Consider the following 6,000-nt stretch of genomic DNA (forward strand, 5'->3'; position numbering starts at 1 on the left):
CAGTGCATGGAGTGTCAAGTGTTTGGAATGAACACCTTAAAAGCTCTCAAAGACAGTGAACACATGTGTGGACTTTTTCTGAATAAAAACCTTATCCCATTCTGCTTCCTAAGACCAGACCCAGGCCAGGGCAAGATATGCACGGAGGCTGTCCTGTCCTCATGTACACATTTGTTTCCATCTCTGCAAATACTCTGTCATTTTGAGGGAACAACTGAAAAATACATTAATTTTAAGTTTTTGTAAGAAATAGCAGACATCATATTGTTACTTCTGCTTCAGTTTTCCCCTCCGTGTATAACAACCTTCATGTATTAGTCATAGAAACAAGAGTAGACCTTTAGGGAGAAAACATTCTGATTCCGTACTCATAAAGGTTTCAGTGGCGGTGTCCAACAACATGTTTCCAAAAGTAAAAAACTAAACTAAACTAAAATAAAATAAAACTTTATATGTATAGAATATGGATCTTAACTTTCTCATGCTGATTCTGGTTTTGCACATCCAGTGCTGGTAGATCATGACTCAGTGATGCTGTAGTTTAATAAGAAAACTGAGATAATGGAGATAAACTAGGTGAGTTTGTCTCATAAGACTGAAAAACTTACGGGACACTATATTAGGTGCACTCTGTTTGTTGCTCCTCACAACCATCTTAATTCCTCATGGCATAAATTCAACAAGGTGCTTGAAGATTTCCTCAGACATGACGGCATCACACAGATTTGTTAGTTAGACATTTATGACATGAAGCTCCAGTTGTACCAGATCCCAGTGGTGCTCAATTGGGTTGAGACTGGGTGATGCTTTGTGGTCATAAAGGGATTGACAGGGTCAGCAACAATACTCAGGTAGGCTGTGGCATTTAAACAATGCCCTGTTGGTAGTAATAGGCCCAAAGTGTGTTAAGAAAATATCCCCCACACCATTACACCAGCAGCATGTAAGAATGGATCCATACCTTTTCTGCTTAATTCTGACCCTATCATCTGAATGTAGTTAATAAGCAGACGAACAGATGTCTCATACTGGAACTTACCTTTAAAATGTTATTATGACTCAATTAAATATTATTTGAGGAAAAAAATATGACAAGGGAAACTTTTTCTTGATCATGAGTTTTAGAATGAAGTACAAAACAATGACTATTGCAGGGGATGGGGGAGCTTTTTCTCTTTTGTTTTCATATAGAAATCTTCCCAATAATCTTCTCAGAATGCCTTTACAATATGTTTTGTCCTTAGTTAGAGCTTAGATGAACATTTATTATCCTTGAGATGTACTGTGATCTGTGAGCAACTAATGTTGATACTTACTACAAATCAGCATTTGCAACAAAGTACGTTTTTTAAATCAAAACATTGATAGTACATTTGCTATAGCTCAGTATCTTATTGATGTCTAATAATTGATGTTTTTCTGTTTTTACTGTTTCTCTGATTTCAAAACTTGACCTGAGTAATTTGTACCTTTTCACTAGCACATGTACATGCACATATTTTTTGATCTTCTTTTTAGTCACATTTTTGAAATCCATTATTTTTTACTCTTACATGTCATCCATACTCTGTTGATGCATTTTGCACCCTTTCGACACCTCAGTGGATAAAATTGTGCATGCACAAAGTCAGCCGTTTAATTTCATTTACTTCAATGAAATTTTTTTTTTCAATTTCTCTGCCATTGTAGTACAAAACCATGCATTCTGTAATGTCAACATGTCATTTTTGACATTTCATTTTTACTGTGCTCCACCAGATTCAACGATTTTCCCAACTATCTTTTGTAGTGAAACTGTAATAGTGCCAAAATGTTTAAAGACTGATGCATTTATATAACTAATTTAGGTTTACTCAAATCAGATTTATTTACACAGTGACAACTGTCACCTCAAGGGGTTTTATACTGCAAGTTAAAATAAATATACTGGTCTTTACTTTTGCTAAAAACAAGGTGAAGTAGAGTATTCTAGAGAAAACCGAAAAATCCGACAATCCCCTGTGAATAAGCACTTTGTGACAGTGGGGAAGGGGGGTGACTCCCCTTTTAACAGAAAGAAACCTCCAACAGAACCAGACCAGGGAGCGTCAGCCATCTGTAACCACAGCATTTAGCTCTAGAAGAAAATAAAATTAAGATTTATACAGCGTTTGTAATTGCAGAGAAATAATCTATCCATTTTGGGCATGTCATTTTCAAGAAGGGACCTCAGAAATGACCTTTGGGATTTAGAGGTTACCATCTACCGTTTGATGGTGCCCTTTTTTTTTTTTTTTTTTTTTGGCTCATTTACATATTCTGTTGTCTTTTTGTCACTCTGTCAGTGTTTATAGTGACTTATAGTCCTAGTTAGCATTCCTTCCTGTTTTCAGGTCAGAGATGGCAAAAGTACAGACTGTACTTAAGTAGCAGTACAGATGTTACGGCTGGGGGGCCAAAACCCAGGAGAATGGACTCAAACGCAGACACAACACGGAGGCAAGAGGTTTAAACTGAATAACAAAACCTTTATTTAAAAATCACTCAGAGATGGCTATAAACTTAATAATCACAAAGGTGAGCAATACGTCTGAATGTGAACTATGAGCCATGGACTATGAAACATGAGCTAGGAGTGAATGCATGAACTAAGCAGACAACTTACGGGGAGGATTGTGGCTCAGGCAGAGGAGGTAAGTGGTACTGGAAACACAGACAAAAAACTAAGTAATGACAGTGATTGGTCAGGTGAGATGAATCAATAAACGGGAAGTGTCTTACAGTTTTGCAGGTGGAGGCTGGCGTGAGGAGAAAGCAGTTAAAGGGGACTGGGTAAGTGTCCTGAAGCTGTGGGTCCGGAGGGAGTTTTTTCCATGAATCCTTTGAGCAGTGGCAGGGAGGCAGGCAGGTGAGTGGAAATCCAACAGCACTTGGCAGTGACTGAGTGCTGAAGATAAAGAGGCTGCTGAAGATTATGAGATTTAAGACTTTTGACTTTGCTCCCCTTGTCTGTAGAGACATCTGTAGAGTTGGCAGGAAAGCGTAAAGCAAGAAGGGAAGCTCTGAGGAAAAGCCCAAGGAATCTCCAACTTTAATTTGAGATGATGCTGAAAAACTAGTTCATGTATTTATTACTTCTAGGGCTGACTTATGATTTTTTTCCAAAAATTTCCTCAAAAGTCCCCAAATAATAATCCCCCAAAAAGCATCCAGTTAATCCAAAATTCTGTGGTGAGAGTACTGACAGGGACTAGAAAGACAGACCATCTTTATTGGCTCCTTGTTAAATCTAGAATAAAATTTAAAATCTTTCACCTCACATACCAAGTCTTGAATTATCAGGCCCTGTCATATGTTAAAAACTTCATAATATCATATTCTCTTTATAGAGTACTACTCTCTCAGACTGCAGCCTTTACTTTTGTTTTTATTTATCTTCTCTCTCCTAATCTGTATCCTGTCTCCTTTGTCACGGTCCTGGGTCTTATGACCCAGTGTTTTGAGTTTAGTTTATTTGGATGTTTATATGATTAAGCTCATGAGTTTTTCTAGTTCTTTGTTATTAGATTCCCCCTGTCTTCCAACCCCTGTTAAGTCTCCCCTGCTCTTCATGTGTTTCATGTCTGTGTCTTACGTTGTCAAGTTCTGGTTGTCATGTCTGCGTCTCATTATGTTTCCTATTTTATTTTGAAGAGATCTTGTGTTTGTATATTATGGTTTATGTTTTGAGTCCTTGTTGTACTGTCTTTGTTGTTCCCTAGGTTTCAATTAGGGTTATCAAAAGTTTAGTTCTTAAGTTCTGTCATATGGCTTCCCTGTGTGTTCCATGTTGCCTCTGTGCCTTTCTGTACCATGTTTCAGGTTCTTATGTTCTGTCTCCCCAGTTGCTGTTAAGTTACATGTCTAGAGTTCAGTCAGTGTTTCCTGTTTTACTTTGAAGGTCCGTGTCTCATGTCAGTGTTTCTAGTTTTGCTTCCCTTGTCTCGTCCAGCCCGATTACTCCCAGCTGTGCTCTCCTTCTGTGTCTAATTCCCTCGTTATCCCTCTGTGTATTTAAGCCCTGTGTTTTCTCTTTGTCAGTGTCGTAGTCTCCCTCATGGCTGTGTTTCCCTGTGTGTTAGTTATCCATGTCCCAGTTTAGTTTGTTTATATTTTTCATGCCATCCTGCAATAAAGCAGCCTTTTGAGTTTAATTCCTGTGTGGTGAGTTTTGCGTTTGGGTCCTTCTCCTGCCTTTACACAGCCGAAACATGACATCCTTGTGCTCTCTCTCCTGTTAAAAAGGTTAATTATGTCATCATTTATGGTCAGGCTCCCGCAGGTTTAGCATCTTCTTCATTCATCTGATCAGATTAGATTAGAGAGAACTTTATTAATCCCTCGGGTGGATTCCTCCGGGAAATTCAGTGTTTAGGGTCTCTTAGCTATTCCATGCTGTCATTTTAAATCCAGAGGAAACCATGCTGCTGAGGTTGTACATGGACCTGTATGTATATAGCACTTTTTTACTCACTGAGCACCCAAATTACACCCACACACTCAGTAGCCCAAGAGTACTTTGATATGCAGACTGGAGAAGCTGAGGAGGGAACCACTGACCTTGTGTTTGGTAGATGACTTGCTCGACCTCCTGAGCCGTAGTCAAAAGTGCCTAAACTTTGAAACAACCTTGCAAACTGTTGTAAAAACCACAATACAATACAATATTTTTGCCCTAGTTTGCATCTAATGTATGTATAGAAGTGTGCTTGTTGGACTAAATGTGAGCCTGTGTGTTTGAGTGTGTGTCTATATGCTGGAACCTGTATACTTGTTTTTAATGTGTGGTTTTAGTCAAATTGTGAAGCACTTTGTAACTGTATGTTTTTTTTAAAGCACTATAGAAATAAAAGTATTATTATTAATAATAATATTATTACACCACTTATTTAACTTACACTGTTATGCCTTAATGCGTTTGTCTTTATAAGTTATAACTGGCCACACCAAATAAAAGTAAGTTCACACTTGTCAGAAGTGTGCAGGTTGCGGGCCAAAATGGAGACGTCTTAAACAAAAACTAACTTTTATTGAGGTGACACAAGTAACCCTAAAAGCATCAAACAATAAACAAACTCCAGGTGAGGCATCTAAAGTTAAGGCTACTGTGTACACACACAGCTAAGGAAAAATGTGGCTTTAAAAAAGACATGAGGTGAACAGAGAGATGGGAAAAAGAGATGGAAAACACCGAGGTTACTGAACACAGCTGAAAACAAAGGAAGTAAAACTCATTGTGTCATTGTCGGTAGACCTCACATGCTAGCTTTCCTTCTATCTTGTCCTCTCCCGGACTCTCTCTCCCCTCCCTCCCTGTTTGCATGAGTATGTCTGGCTGTTTACTGATGGCTTGTTTTTTGAAGCGGCTCCTCCCTCGCACCTCTATGCTCATCTGATAAAAGTACCTGTCAGCTGTTGGTTTATTAACACATAAGAATCTGAGAGCTACAAGACCTGCAGCATCGTTTCAGGGACTAAACAGTTGTAGAAGAACTAATTGTCGTAGGAGTATGCTAGTTTGTATATTTCGTGTCAGGACCATGGGAAGATCATGAGAAGGCATAAGTTAGATTTTTCTTGCAGATAAAGTGGCAATAATATGTACGTAACATCTGAAAAAGCATACATACGCACAAAATGCTTTCAGTTTTGCCAGTTTAGTCTTATTTATCAGTGCAAAACGAACAACAGTTAAGCATAATAAGCGCTTCTTGAAACTTCATTCACAAATAATACCAATAAAAGGGACACTGAACTAAAGCTAAACATTTTCAAAGTGAACACACAAAATTTAAGTTCAGTGTGAACTCAAATGAAAACTTTTTTTTTTTTTTTAAATAACAAAAAAATCACGTTTATAAGTCTTTCCTCTCGTGATTCAGGTGCTTTGCCTGAATTTGGACACACTCCATATTTAACACGAGTTTGCTCACTTGACATCATGAGGTGCGTGCCGCAGTTTTGGTGTCACTTAAGCGTGTT

The sequence above is a fragment of the Oreochromis aureus genome, linkage group 12, assembly GCF_013358895.1.
Source record: "Oreochromis aureus strain Israel breed Guangdong linkage group 12, ZZ_aureus, whole genome shotgun sequence".
NCBI lineage: Eukaryota > Metazoa > Chordata > Actinopteri > Cichliformes > Cichlidae > Oreochromis > Oreochromis aureus.